This window comes from Leptosomus discolor, chromosome Z, assembly GCF_034619465.1.
Source record: "Leptosomus discolor isolate bLepDis1 chromosome Z, bLepDis1.hap2, whole genome shotgun sequence".
NCBI lineage: Eukaryota > Metazoa > Chordata > Aves > Leptosomiformes > Leptosomidae > Leptosomus > Leptosomus discolor.
Window position 1 is genome coordinate 69,520,182 of NC_141419.1, and position 15,812 is coordinate 69,535,993.

Here is a 15,812-nt window from a genome sequence, read left to right on the forward strand (position 1 = left end):
GGCGGAGCCCGCACGACCACTCCGCTCGCGGCGGCGCCACACACAGCCGGAGAGGCGGACCTGACGACAGAGAGGAGCGCGCGCCGTCTGCCAGAGCGCCCTAGCGCGCGGGCGCTCTAGCGGCGGAGTCGACTGCTCCCTGGAGGACTTTGGGGGAGGGCCGCTGTTCGCCGCCTGCCGGCTGGGCCTCGCGGGGCAGCGGGCACTCCCGCGCCGCGCAGACCGGCCTCCGGCACCCGCAGCTCGGCGGCGGAGGGGAGAGCCTCGCTTCCCAGGGAGCCGGCCGGGCCGCCGTCGCCTGGGCGGGACGAGAACGGCGCCTCGGCCCCGCCTGGAAAGGGGCGCGGGGCCGCGTGCGTGACCTGGCCTTTAGCGGCCGCCGGCCCGCCTGCGCGCGGGGGGCGGCCGCGCCGGGCGCGGGCTGCCGGGACGGCGGGGGCTGCGGGCGGCGCCCGCTGGGGGCGCGGGGACACGGGGGCAGTAGGGGCGGCGGGGCCGCGGCTGCGGGCAGCGCCTGCGGCCGGTCCCCGCGCCACCCGGTTCGCGGAAGTGTTTCCGGCCGGAGCGCGGGTGCCAAAGAGCCTGGGTGCAACCCCGGCTGTGGCAGGGCAGGGTTGGGTCCGTTCCCTGGCTTGGCATGAAACCCGCCGAGCGCTCTGCCAGCGAGGTGAAACGTGCCCGCAAGAAATGGAAATAAAGGCGGATTTCCCTTCTAAATGCTCTTTTGGTACCCGCGTTCAGTGAGAGGCCGTTTGATTACCCTAGGGTAGGGAATAACCCCCTTGAAAACACCCTAACTTTGTTTAAACAGGAACTGGATACTGCTGCCTTTGCTGATCCTTAATATGTTACAGAATTTTAAGTAATTCCAAGCAATTGTCAGAGAGTTATTTCGTTTAAAAATGCCTACACAAATGATTCCGGTTGTAACAGAATGAGTTATTGATGGTTTTGTTATAACCTGACTGGCAGTCTCTTTCAATTAAATTGATTTTACCTGCAGTTACAGTTCAAGTTCTCTTTAAAAATTAAATTGACTGGAGAAATTGAGACTGAGCACCGCGTGTGTGGGTGGTCACTATTACGTACCTAACTGCAGTCTCTCTTGGGTGGTGAAGAGCTGTGCATCTTGGCACTGAAATATTTAAGGTTTCAGACATGAATATTTGAGGTTTTAAGACTTTCTATACCCTAAACCTGAACCGAGAAGGGACTGAAGTATTTTTGAAGCTATTGGGACTGAAAAAAGACCGCAAATTTGTGATACGTCCCTGAGCAAGTAGGTCAGCCTTTACGGAATCTCAGTAGATAAATCTGAGTACTGCTTCCTTTGTTGATGCTTAATATGTTACAGAGTTTTAAGTAACTCCAAGCAATTGTCAGAGATTTATGTCATTTAAAAATGCCTACACATATGTTTCAGGTAGTACTTACTTCAAAATTATCATCAGTGCACTCTTTTTCTAAATGGAGTCTATATTCTAAAAGTACAAGATTTAAGATCAAAGTTAAATCCTTTCAGCCATCCTGGTAGCTTGTAATTAGCCCAAGCTTAGAGAAGTTTAGCTGGAGAATTCAAGACCTTTTGTTATCTATTGTGAAAATTAAACTCTGCTATGACTATTCTATCTATAGGAACGTTACATGAAGAATTCCTGTGTTTTGGCTAGTTCATCCCATCCAAAGATGGTTAGCAGAGGTGTAGAAGCTTTTACTGCTTTGGACATTCTTGTCCTTTCTCCTTGCATCTCTCAGTGGAGGGCAGCAGAAAAATGACTTCCAAAATTCACAAACAGAAAAGTTCTGTGTGTCAGAACTGACTCAGATACCCTCCGTCAGGTAAAGCCTTTAATAGTACGTGTAAAATTCTGAGCTGGTGAACTGCTTCCCAAAAACAAAACAGAAGCAAAACACTGTTTAAATTTTGTACCTGTCAGTCCCTGCCACAGGACAAAATTAGCTTGAAAAATAATAGAAATAAATAAATTGGGATTTCAGAAGAATAGCAAAAAAAGCAAACAAACAAAAAAAAACCACCAACCCAAAAACAAACTGCCAAAGTCCTTGGTTCATGCAGGCTGCTATTAAAATGCCAGAAGCAAACAATCACTGTATTTTAGCTAAAACGTTCAAAATTTAGAAGTATTTAAGAGCCACTCCCTCTCCTGTAATAGAGCTATTGAGAAAAGAAGTTAGATAAAGTGGGTAGGCCTGCAGAAGGGGAACTGGTGTACCAGCAGTGCCCGAACATCGTCTTCTTTCTAATCAGCGTTCACAGACCTGCAGGAGCAGCTTCCTACGGGTTGCTGTAGGCCGAGAGAAAACTTTAGCTGTGATCTGAGTGGGTTAATACATGCAGGAGCTTCTTTTCAATTTTGCTCACCTGTTTTTATACTTTTTAGTAACTGTATTGGTGCGATTTGATTCAGTGAATAAACTTTCATTTTACCTTCACCTTGCTTGTACGACCAATGATGTCGGGTTAACTAGCAAAGACCAAGGCGTTCTGTGCCTGTGGGACAGAAATCCTTCAGGTTCTCCCAGCTGGGGATCCCAACATCAGTCTCCTGACAATCCACACAGTAGATTTTGATTGACCTACAGTCCTGGGGCTCTAACCATGACTTCAGAAAGCGCTTTGCAGTTGTGGAGTTATCCAGAGTTGATGGAGTGCTTGGGAGAACAGCTTTACGGTGATTGCATTAAATTCTCAAAAATACACATTAACACCTTTCTGGAAGAAGAAAGTTATTACTTAAAAATTCCTATTCTTGATGTGTAAAAACAGGTGCAAACCATGCTCTGAAGAGAACTGATTTTATCAGCAACCATTGTGTAGTCAAAATACTTTCCATTCGCTTCAGAGTTCCTCCAGAAATTAGACTGAGTGGAACTTTGCAATTCATAGGGGTTCCCTGGCGAGCAGAGTTTTCAGACAATGTGAAGACAAATGATAAACCATCCACGCATCCACAATACGCATGTTCATGAGGACAAGTAAGCAATCCTTTCTGAAAACAAAAAGGGAGGGGTTTAGCGGTACAGAGCAAATCTCAGAGTATGGAGCATTTGCTTGCCCTTGCAACATAACTTCTCTGTTTCATCAATCATCCCGAGAATTCCCTGTGTATAGAAAATAATCTTCCCCTAAAATTGCGTCATTCCTTCTGCTCAGATTCTGAAAAACAGAATTGTGTTTCCTGATCTTTCCACAGGATTTAAAAAGCATTTACAGGGAAATGTTAATTGCAAGTGCCCGTAGCAAAATACTGGCAATTCAGAAGGACATTACAGTAAAGCCTGTTTCAGATAATTAGGAGAATAGTCTTTTTCCTTACAAGAAGTCACCTTTAGAGTAGACAGTGGGTGGGCTGTTGGAGGTGGACATCAGTGTGGTACTTGCTATGCTTCCAGGGGTAGGGAATGGAAATCAAACACGGGAAGATAAAGACAGAAACATTAGAAAGCATTCATTTGCCATCTTTAAATGGAGTCTTAAAGGCTTCCAAAAGAATGTTATTCACAGAGCACATCTATTGATATAAAACCAAATAGTTCTAAGAAATTTGTGAAAAGTAACACTTAGCTTCACATTTGGCTGCTCCTGGGGCACTGTTAAAACTTGTCTCTGGAAATCCCGAGCCCCTGGGACTGATGAGAAAGTCTGGAGCAAGGAAGACATAATGCTTGGCAGAGGAGAATCGGGTTATACAAATTGTACACACACAAGTCCATGGGACCCAATGGGAAGTTCTTATGGGTGTTGTTGACGAATCCAGCCAATGTCATGGTGAGACTACCATTAATTATCTTTGAAAGGCTGTAGTGTTTAAAGGAGGTGTGTGTCAGCCCTAGATTCCAGATGGGCAAGAAGGAGCATCTGTAAAACTACAGGCAGTCAGCCTCACCTCAATCCCTGGGAAAGTGGCAGAGCAAATCCTCCTGGAAGCCATTTTCAAACATGTTAAGGACAAGAAGGTGATTGGGAGTTGTAAGCATGGATTTCTGAAAAGAAAATTATGCCTGACCACCTGATGGCCTTCTGCAATGAAATGGCTGACTCCATGAGTGAGAGGAGAGCAGCTAATAGTGTTTATCTGGACTTCAGCAAGGCTTTTGTCACTGCGTCCCATAACATCCTCACAGACAAACCAATAAAGTACAGATTAGATGGGCAATTGGGTGCATTGGGAGCTGGTTGAACCACCCTGCTCGAAGTGCTGGGATCAGTGGCATAAAATCAAGCTCGCAATGAGCTGATAGTGATGTAACCCAGGGTCAATACTGGGTCCGATACTGTTACATTGTCATTATATCTTCATGAATGACCTGGACAGTGGGACATGGTGTGACCTCAGCAGGTTTGCAGATGATACAGAATCCAGATGAGCAGCTGATACCTTAAGGTGTACATGCTGCCAGGCAGAGGGACCTCAAAAGACTGGAGAAATGGGCTGACAGGCATCTCATGGTGTTCAACGAAGGGCAATGCCAAGTACCCGCACCTGGGCAGGAATAACCCCATGGACCAGTACATGCTGGAGGCTTACTGGCTGGAAAGCTGGCTAGCAGAAAAAGTCCTGGAAATCCTGTTTAACAAGTTTACATGGGCAAGTGAGTCACCCTTGTTGCAAAGAAGACCAACAGCCCCCTACGCTGCACTAGCAAAAGCATCTCCAGCAGGTTGAGAAAGGTGATCCCCTCCACTCAGCACTGGAGAGGCCACATCTGGAATGCTGTGTCCAGTGCTCCCTGGCTCCCCAGCTCAGGAGGCTTCTTATCAGTGTGAATAAGAACCAGATGGAAGAGTATAAACAAGACAGCCAGACTCTTCTCAGTGGTGTCCAGTGACAGGACCAGAGGCAATGGGCACAAATCGAAATACAGAAAACCTCATTTAATCATAAGAAAAACACCCCTTTGTTTCACTGTGAGGGTGTTTGACTGCTGGAACTGGTTGCCCAGAGAAGTTGTGGAGCCTCTGTTCATGGAGGTACTCAAAACCTGGCCTGAGTAACCTGTTGTAGTTGCCCTTGTTTTGAGCAGGGTGGGGTTGGACTGGGTGATGTCCAGAGGGCCCTTCCAGCCTTAGGAACTCTGTGATTCTGTGAAAATTAAAGATGCTTTCCTGAACCGAGTTCACTTATTCAATCATTCTTAACTGATAAGAAGCTTGGAAGAATACTTCTTGTTAACTTTGTATCATAATGGAGATATTCTTTAGTAATGTCATGAAGTCCTTGACTATCCAGTTACTAATAGCAGTTACTGCTACCTTGCTCAGAGTGTCTGTAGTTGGTGCAGGTCTACAGTTGGTGGAATGGTTTGTTCTTTGATTAATTTTTATGTATATGACAAGATCTTTGAACCATTTCACTGATGGCTTCCATAATCATGTATCTTCTTCAAGGAGAGAGAATCTAACAGACTTTAATTCGTCATTGCCGAAACCATTGAATAAAGAGAACCAGCAATGCTTTGCTCAGTTACAACTACATTGAACAGGATTTGGCGGAATGTGATCAACAAGTGAGGCTAGTGTTACTAATTCAACTGGGAGAGCAAGCATGAAGAATTTCTATGGTTTTCTGTTCTCCTATAATAGGAAGGAGCAATGCTTGACTACTACCAAGATGTGATTAAGAACAAACAGCATTTCTGCAAGGAAAGCCTAGCTGCCAGTTTCCCCATTAATGTTGTAGCAAACAATGTTTGGAATCACTCAGCAGCTCATACAAAGCAATACTTTGTTTTGGCCAAGCAGCACACAGAAGATCAAGCATATTATTGCAAACCTAAGTACAATGGAAGGGTAGTCTACAAAAAGCTTTGCCTGAGAAACCTTCTGTGGGTGCATGAAAATCTCAGTGAATTTGCACCACTGTCAGCAAAGCCAGCTAATCTTAGAGGTTTATAACTGTCAGAGTATTTGTCTGTATGTCAAACTGCTTTTCCCACTTGTCCTAATATTTTTCTCAATCACCAGTTATTCCTTATGTGGTGTTGTAAAACCTGTTACTCACTCGGCTTGCTGAACGCTGTTAAACGAAGAAGAAAGACCAATAGGTATATCGTTCAGGGAAGAATGGCCTGTGTGGTGGTAGGATGGCCGTATGATGGATACTCCTGCCAGTGGTCATTTCTCAGCTGAGCTTGGTTTTCAGATGACTAAATGTTTCAGTGTTGCCTATTTACATATCAGCTCACATTAATACATTTGCAGGATGATAAATACACACTGTGTTCTGGGTTTTTTTTAGTTAGGCTTTCATAATTCTGCAGTTATGCACTCAACTCAAAATAAAAAAACTAGCATTCTTTAGGGAAAAAAATGTCCAAACATTAAAAAAATCATTGTATAACACAGTTTGAATTTAGGAAACTTTTGACATCTTATTGAGACTTTGAGAAAAGTTTGAGTGAATGGAACAAACGTTTAAAGTACTGCCATCATTTAACCATAACTGGCACCTTTGGTTCTCATTAAAGCACTCACTTTGTGTCAGTATACTACTTTTTATTTATTGAAGATAGTGATTTTATGTGTTTAACTTAATCTTTCAATATATAAGAGTGCTTAGAATAGACATGTATCAATCTGATGAGGAGATCCAAATAAAAATAAAGCCTTTTTTTTCTTAATGTTCTTTCACAAGCAGTATTAGAATACTACTAAAAGTGAGTATATTTGTATAGCTTTTGCTACGTAAATTTCTTTCCATACGCAATAACTTTCCACCATTTGCCTTACTGTACAACCAAAATTCCAACATTTTGCATAGACGGGCGATGCAGAACACAGGAAACAAACATGTCTGTTACAACATGAATATTCCTTCTCTTGTGAATTAATTGACACAAAAATTTCAAATACCAGTCTCCTCCTACTACTCACAGTAGACTACCTGTTCAGATTGACCACTGATAATACTCCTATTTTCTCAGCTTTTGCCCAGACATGTGCTCCAGGTTGGGATATTTTTCTACCTCTCATAATCAGCCAGGAATTTTACTCAATGTATAAATTCGCGCAGAGATGCTTGCCAAGTTCTGCACATGGCCAAAACCTCATTTCTGATAGTACGAACTGTTTCTCGTGAGTAGGCGGTTACCATGAAATCTGAAAACAAGAGTATATGTTTTGCCTGCATCTCCAGTTATTTCAGCACATTTTGAATAAAACTGCATCTGGAAGTAGGATTTTTGAAACATCTAATGCAATTAAGATTCACACATCAGTCTAACTTGTACTGACTTTCCAATACAGACAAATCAGAAAATGTTAACTTTGTAGTGTTTCACAGACAATAGACTTCATTTCAAACTCCAGCAAAGCCACAGTTCTTCCCAAATGCTAGAAATTGCTTTTACCTCCTTTCCACCATTATACCGTTCAGGTTTATCAGGTAGCTGCCCTCTTTTTTTCTACATGCTTTAGTAAAAAAATTTCTTTTTTCTTTTTTCTTTTTTTTTTTTTTAAGGAGACTATTGTATAGTAGAGGAAAACATCTTACAGAAAAGAAACACTTAATTCTGTGAAGTAATCCCTAATCTGCCACATCTGTAATCTCAAAAATGCATTTTGTGAAACCTATTTTTCACAAATTATGAGACCAATTTTATGTCCCTACTCAGAAAAAATATAAAAATATTTTTCTAGCATAAAATTTCTCTAGTAATAGTTGTTTTTCCCAGATGAAACTCAATCTAGAAATCTTAAAATCCTACCTATATTGAGATCAACAGATGAACTCTACATAGCTAATGTAAGCAGCTGAAACCCTTTCAAACTTCCTGCCTCTGGATGGATGTCATCTATATAAACTGGCACTGGTAAACTGAAACAGCTGTGAGATTTCTGCATCTGCTTTTTATCTGGTTATGGGAAACGTGAAAAAGGTTAGGGTGGTTGTGTTTAGCATGGCAGTATCAGCTATGAGAGTTGTTATTAGCAGCTGTATGAGTGACTTTTATAATGACGTTCCCCTTCTCCCCATAAAATTGCTTAAATCAAAGATAGAGTAGCTTTTCTCTGCTTTCAATTATTTTTAAACTTACTGCAAAATGAGCTGAGGGACTTAGCTGACAACAGCATCTAGATGGTATTTTTATCTCTGCATCTCCGAGCACGTATTAACAAAGAAAGATTATCGTCACCATTTACAGACTAGGAAGATGGACTAAAGCGGGTAAGAGAGAGATCTGAGAACAGATTCTACATCCAACTATTGTTTCACGGCAGCATTTCTTCAGTCCTGTGTGAAATCTAGTATCTGTTTTCCAGACAATGCTACTTGGATTACAGAAGAACAACTTCTTCAAAAGGGGTTTTTACAAAACCCTCTTTTAAGACGTATAAAATTCTACAATTCTAAATTTATCTAAGTTTACATTAAACTAGAAGTTTTATGACATACTTTTAAAATCAGTATGTGTGAATATGTATGTGTAGGAGAAGGAAAAGAAAAAGTTAAAATTCATCTTATTTATTTATTTATTTATTTGAGTGTCTGCTGTGAGATCTGCTACTTGCTATTTTTCTAGCAGGACATGCTGTTGGTACTGTTTGGGTAGGTCTCTGCTATTTCTGGAGGAAAAAAACCCATCTTTTTCCTTTGCTGCGAGGTTCATCCTGCTGTGAGTCACAGCATGTAACTCTGCATAAAGGGAAGATGTTTTTAAATCTCCAAAATACCTATCTGAACAAGATAGTTCAAAGGAGTTGGATAGAAAATTCTGTATTCACTGGGAAGAACTTCCTCTGCCTTCCAGCCAGAGTTTGTAGGAGCAGGGCAAGAAGTTTAAATACATTTAGGACATGAAAGTTTAATTCCTTTAAAGCTAAATAATTTTACTTATAGTGGAGAAACTGCAGAAATGGGCCTTTCTATTTTAGTGCCTGACTCTGGGGCACAAACACAGTTCCAGTTTACCCATTAGATAGGAATTTTTCTTTTTTTGTGCAATAGTTGAATTGCCATCATCATATGTATTGGTTTGCTAAACTGGAGTTCATACAGTATCATCTTCAGATTAATAATATCACCTGAAACTGAAAAAATTGCAAGGGTAGTGGATTTGCAGTTTGGGGATACTATTTTAAAGGATAATAATCCAGATATTATTGCAGCTGAAGCAGCTGCTTTAATTTGCTCTTGCATGCTAAATTTCAAAGAATACTTCTTATGCCTTTAGTTAGAAAAATACTACCAGTTTTGCTCACATCAGTCAACCAAATTCTTCTTATCTGAGACACAGAAAAAACTATGAATAAAGGTAACTTGCACACTTAAAAATCTAATCATGTGTGTCCCGCTGCATGACAAGATGAGGAGGTCTGGGCACAGTCACCCTTTGACTTCTAGTACTTCTAGTTCCCAGCCTCCTTCATGGCATCAGAATATAGGCTTCCACTGACAATAAAAGGATTAGAACCTCTATAATTGTGCAAATTGAAAACATACTGGAATACAACTCAGTGAAAATAAACATTACCATTTTTTTAATAACTTTTATTTGGAAGTGTTATGAAATAGATGTTATTGCAAAAGAATCAAGTCCAAAAAGTACTAACGCTGAAAATTTGTTTTCATATTTTAAGATGTCTTATAATATAAGCACATCATGATTAATTCTGTAATAGAATAATTACAATCTAAAATAAAAAAAAAACCACCACAGGTCACTTATTTCAGAGTCAGTCCCATTATCAGTCATGGAGTGAAATTTCATTTTTGAATTAAAATGCAGCAGAAAAAAATTGTTTTGAGGTTTTATCTGTTCAGAGGCTTTTCAGCATGGTTTCTAACCCCTGCATGCATCAACTCCAATCTCATCAGTCATTTCTCGTTACAGCTAGCAAATGAGACAATTTTACATAATTACTCTGTTTTCCCCAGGACTTAGTATTATGTCAGCTAACCAGCTGTTAACACCTATTTCAATATTTATTAGTAAACCTCACTTTCTCAGTAGAGGAGCAGCGGCTTTCAACTGAAGTACTTCTGGCAGAAACATTCTCAGCAAAAATACCTTCTCCATATTCAAAACTAGTTGTTGATTATTCTATTGTGAGTGGAAGTTCTTGCAGACAAAAATCAATCAAATATGCTAAAATGTTATGATGTTAGGAGCCTTGGCACAATACCTTCAAATCATGTATTTTGCCAGTGCATATTTATAATTCAGCAGAAAGCTTTTCCCCTTTTTTTTAGTTTGTTGGGTTTTTTTCCCCAAAAAAGTTTCCTTCACAAATCATCAACATTAGCAATTGAATGAGAACTTCTCTGTAGAGCATCTGGTTCAGCTGCTACCAGTTTTTCTATTATGAGACAGTCTTTGAGAAGTTTGTCCAAATCAGTATTTTCACATGTCTGGCAAACGAGTGAATATTCCATCACAGTTTTTTCATTAATTTGGACAATACTGAAACAAATAGTTCAGCAATTTCCAATGTCCCACCATGCCTCATGAAATGTATGCAGTGCAGAGTCATGTTCCCCTTTGTTTTAGGCAGCTGCAAAAATAGATGTTGCAGACTACTGTAACCAGAAATTTAATTCCTGATGCCTAAAAGCTTGGGCCATGTAGAAAAGCTATGTCACTTCAGCAATGTGGCCTTTCATGGGGAACTGTTCTCAGACACCTCAGGAACCTTGCCAGCCCAGTCACATGGTACTTGTTCTCTTGTACCTTCTTACTGCATCTATAAAACTTTTAATCAGGTATTCATATAAATGCGAGTGGCTGTAAGAGTCATCACTCAGCCATTACAAGCTACATTTTAACTGAATCTTTCACAGCTCAGTAACAGTTATCCATAGCTACTTAATAGATATTTCCCTTAAGTGGGATAATTGCAACCTACTTTTGAAATGCACAAAATCCATGCAGAGTATTTCTGACGTAGTCTAAAAATGTAGGTTGTAAAGCTTATTTCATGTTTCCTCTTCTTTTAGGCCAAATAGCTGCTTCTTTTTCTATATTTAATTCTTATCCTTAATATAAAGCAGTATTTCAAATTGCAATGGAAATACAGGTCATGTTCTTGCAGACAATGAAGCAAAAGCAAACACAGTTAGCAAACACCAGAAGGCAGAGCGCTGGGAATCAGGGAGTGTGACAGAGAAGAGCAGCTGGACTGTACTTGAAACAAGGCTCCTAGAAAGTGGTATTCGAGGGGGACTCCTGGAAACCCTTTGAGAAACTTGAGGGTACTTGCTGTTGCCAGGAACGAGGCAAGGGGAGCCACAAGGCTGTGAGCCTGGGGAAGCTGTCAGCTCCTAGCCAGAGTGGTCATCAGCCCTTGATGCAGGGTGCCTGGAGCCTTTGTTGCAGCTGCCCCTGCTTCAGGAGGGTGACGCTCCCACCCTTCTAGCTGGTGCTGGGAGAGGCCTGTGTCAGAGCTTGGTGGGTCATAGGGAATGCTTGGGGCCTCTCCTGGACCTTTCCTCACGAAGTGCACTGCTGTTCAGCAGGCTGCGCAGCATTGGAGGGAGACAGGATCTCCTCAGAGACTAGCTAGAGTCTGGTGCCCTGCCACAGTGCAGACCTGGGCAGAGCCTGTCACTAGCAGAACTGCAAGCGGACTATCAGTTGAAGGCAGTGGCTGGAAGCTGGTGTCTTCCTGCACCATGTGCGAGGCTCCTGGCCCACCTGAGGTGCACGGCCCTCAAAGCTAAGGGTGCTTTCAAGCAAAGCATCTGGACAGACTGAACCTGAGCCATGCTAGACCACCTGAAGGAAGCAGTCAGTGATAAAGCAGGCAGCTCCCTGTGGCAGGGCACAGAGGCACCCTCCTGCTGACCCGACCTGCTGGCTAGAAAAGTTTGTTGCTTGCTGTGCGCTCAGATACAGGATGTTGGGGAGAGACTACCAAAGCCTGTCCCACCCTCTGCCGTTCTCCTATGTAGGCACCAGCAATATCTTCAGAGGCAACCAGGAGAGGATCTGTCACCCCCAGGGATAGTCAGGGGTGTGGGGTCCCCAGTGGTCTTCTCCTCAGCCCTGCTCGTGAGGGGAGAGGGCATGGGGGGGGGGACGGGACAGGACTGGCACTGGGCATCAACAATTGGGTGCAGAGCTAGGTTCAGCAACAGTTTTGGTTTCTAGCATGATGGGACCCTCTTTGAGGATGAATGTCTGCTTGGAGAGATGGGATCCACTTCACTAAGTCACAGTGGGGATGCAGTAACTCTTAGGACTCACAAAGTTAAGTAATCATACAATCTCTAGGCATCACTTTGAAATATGTGTCTAGAAATTAAAAATATTTCCCTGGCTAATGAATGAATAGCATGGATAGCTGTAGAAAGCTTAATTTCTTAAACAAGCTACAAAGACAGCCATATGATGTGAAATGTGATATGACATTGACTTTTATGTTTCCAGTGGCTTTTTTTTCTTAGCTCATCATTGTAAAATCTTCCTCTCCCTGCCAACAGTCATCAGTAGCTTTCTTTGGTCTTCATAATTGTAAGAAGAATCAGATGGAGTCATGTCAAAGAAAATTAAATCACATATTTTATTGCTTACTTGTTGAGGATGAGTAGGAATATCAATTAAAAACAGGAGGTTCCCAAGCCTAGAGGCAATTGCCTCGTAGGTACATAATGCTTCTATCAGCTGGTCGCAGTAATACTTCCATACATTGGAGATCACTCTGCTTAGTGAAACAGTAACATTTAGCAACTGTCAGTTCAAGTATAAAATTATAAATTTCTAAAGAACCTTTCCTATTATATATGCTAAGCAACACTTACCTAAATGACCTCTGCTGCGATAAGTATGCATCGATGCTTTAGTGGAACAGCACATTAGGTTCATTCATGCCTGACAAATGTGAACATACTCTTAAATTTCTCCAAATGGAGAGAGAATACACAAGACGTCCCTTAAGATACAATTCTGTGGAACAAATAAAGACAAACCGATTTTTTGCAAAATCACCTGCCATGGCAAAAACTAAGGTTTTATTTTTGGATGTTTACTTTAAAATCCAAGTTGCAAGGCAGAACTTGACCTTCATCTGGCATTAGCGAATCATTCAAAGACTGGGTTTTTTGTCTTGTGTTGAGGGTAGTTTAGAAACCTACAGGCTCATGCTGTTGCAGAGAGTGAAAACACACCAAAAAGTCCCAGAAAAACCCAGAAATGGAGTGTGATCAGATATTCTCCCATGGTGCAGAGGCACTTGGGGCCAGCATTATTTGATACAGCTCTGTCACAGGTAGAGCAATTCTGGCAGAAAAAGCATCCTCGTTCATGACAAAATATGGCTCCAGTTACACAGACTGGGAGAAATCACAGCATCACATGAAACTGACCAAGACGGATTCAGACACTATAGCAAGCGATCAATTTCCAGCTGCATTTTATACACTTCAGCCAAGAATTCATCAATGCTGCAGGACCACAGGTGGCTTATTGCCTAAACAAGGCATTGAACTGACAATCATTAGGTCTGAGTTGTTTACTGCTGACTTCAGTTAACCACTGTATGATCTTAAATAGAAATTTTCACTTCTCTTACTTTGGCTACTTGGGTTTTTCATGTAACAACTCTTTTAGACAGGGGCAATCTTACACTGCGGTTGTAATGCTGGGTGTAGTGGGACGCCAGTTTCAAGGCAGTCTCATAGATGCTGCAACAGAATCCTGCACACATTCCAAAACGGAATTTAACACAAGGCAACAGAAATAACACACCAAAACAGACTTTCTCTCTGAAAAAGTGCCTCCAGTCAGAAAAGTGCAAGTTGGACCCAGCATTCTCAGGTGCTTGATGAAAAAGTAACTGTTGAGTCACAAAATAATGTAGGAGACCAAAGGCTCAGTTGCACAGGAACGAGGCTTACCTAACAAATCATATCTGTGAAATGGGAAAGTATAAATTTGAAGTCTGATGCATAAAAGGCAGAAACAACAACAATAAGGTCTTCAAAAAGAGAGCTCACGAGGAGAAAATGAAGGGTGGAAAAATTCCAAAGTCCAAGCAGGAAGCAGATACAGAAAACCTTAAGTAAGGAGGGGCCCAATACTTCAGGGTCATCAGGGCTGTAACCTATTATAGTTAGAATCAGTGTAGAGGAAGCCAAGTAGGAAGAGATACTGATATACCAGATCCACATACACAAGACAAAAAGAGTGAAGTTTGTGTTACTGCATTGTCAGGTGGTTTCCAAGAAAATTGAATGTAAACCTGCATTTACCTCTCCTGTGAAATTCTGTGCCTAGCTCTTCACTTTCTTTGCCACATAACCCTTGTACATATCATCAGAGCACTCTCAAGACAGTCTTAATTTTAACCGTGCTCCTTGACTTAGTCACCCCTCTGCTATTGATACTTAGTCTGCACCAGATAAAGACCACTCATCTCTTTAGGAGAGAAGCGACCGAATGCCCTAGCTGATTCCACTGCAAGACTGGGTTATTCACAGAAGTATTTTTTAATTGTGAATTACCCAGTCTTGCAATGAAATCACCTAGAGCAGACCCCTGGGCACTGCGATGCACAGAGCCAGAAACACAGGTAAGATTTTACTAGTGTGTATTGACAGGAGTATTAAGGTCTACAGAAACTAACGGAGAATAAAACAGTGTTATGGAGAACTTCCTAGAACTTAAATAAGTCAATTACACACAGCTTTAAAGAGCATTAGTTTATTATCTATTCTCCATGTGTTACCTCAGAAACAGTCTAATTATATACAAAAATTTGGAATGTTGAGTAAATGCTGATCAATAAAAACATTTAATAGCTGTTGACAAGGGAGTATTTCTAAACAAAACCAAAACAATCATAAAGGTTTGATTCTGTGTGTTGCTTATTGCTATGTTTGTGTTCATAGAATGCTTTCAAGTATATACACATTTTTTAACTCCAGTCCAAAAAAGAAACTAAAAAATATTTACATAATAAATATGTGGGAGACTTCATCTTTTCATTACATCAGTTGAACTGATTCTTTAATGAACTATTAAGAATAGAAAGAATTAACAGAGCTTGCATCAACTCATTGCCATGCTGAGTAACTTAGGCTGCTGATGGACTTTATTCTATTCAAAATGAAGTTTAAGATGCATTCAAAATGAAAAATGCCAATATTGTCTCTCCTCCTGCTGAATCCTGTCTGGACTAGTTCAGGAGACATCTTTCTCCCACTCTCTGCAAAATTATCTAGCTTGACACGTGTTTATCTTTACACACGGACAATGAAGGAACAAACACATTTCAATCCACTGAAAACTCCAACATTTACTGAGTAAAATCAGCCTAATCCATGTTTTATTAGATGGTTAATTCGCTAATTTACTGAAGACAAGCTTTGGCCAAGTATTTCCACAAGAAGTACCAAACTTCTTGCTTAAATCTCTACTTCTATAGTTCTACCACAGCCAAACAGTTTTTGGTAGAATTTTCCTGTGATACATAAATCTGAAAATTAAGTGACACAACAACGTTTAAAACTTCTCTTACCATTAAAGCAAAACACAATACAGCATAATTCCTCGGTGATATATTTAAATGTACTGCAAAATGTAGTCAGTCCAAGATCAGTAAAGAATCAGTTCTGCATTTTGGACTTTTCCCTTCTCAAAGATACAGGTTATGTAGAAGACCAAGGTAATTTAGGACTTGTCTGTATGCATTCCCTTTGAAAGGCAGTGTGTGATAAAGACAACATGATTAAAAGTAATGAATATGTGATGTGAACATTTTGCATTTTCGATAAAAAAATAGAAACTAAACAACAAAACACATCTTAGAAGGGGAACACAGAAGCCTGCCATTATATAGCTATGTTTCTCAC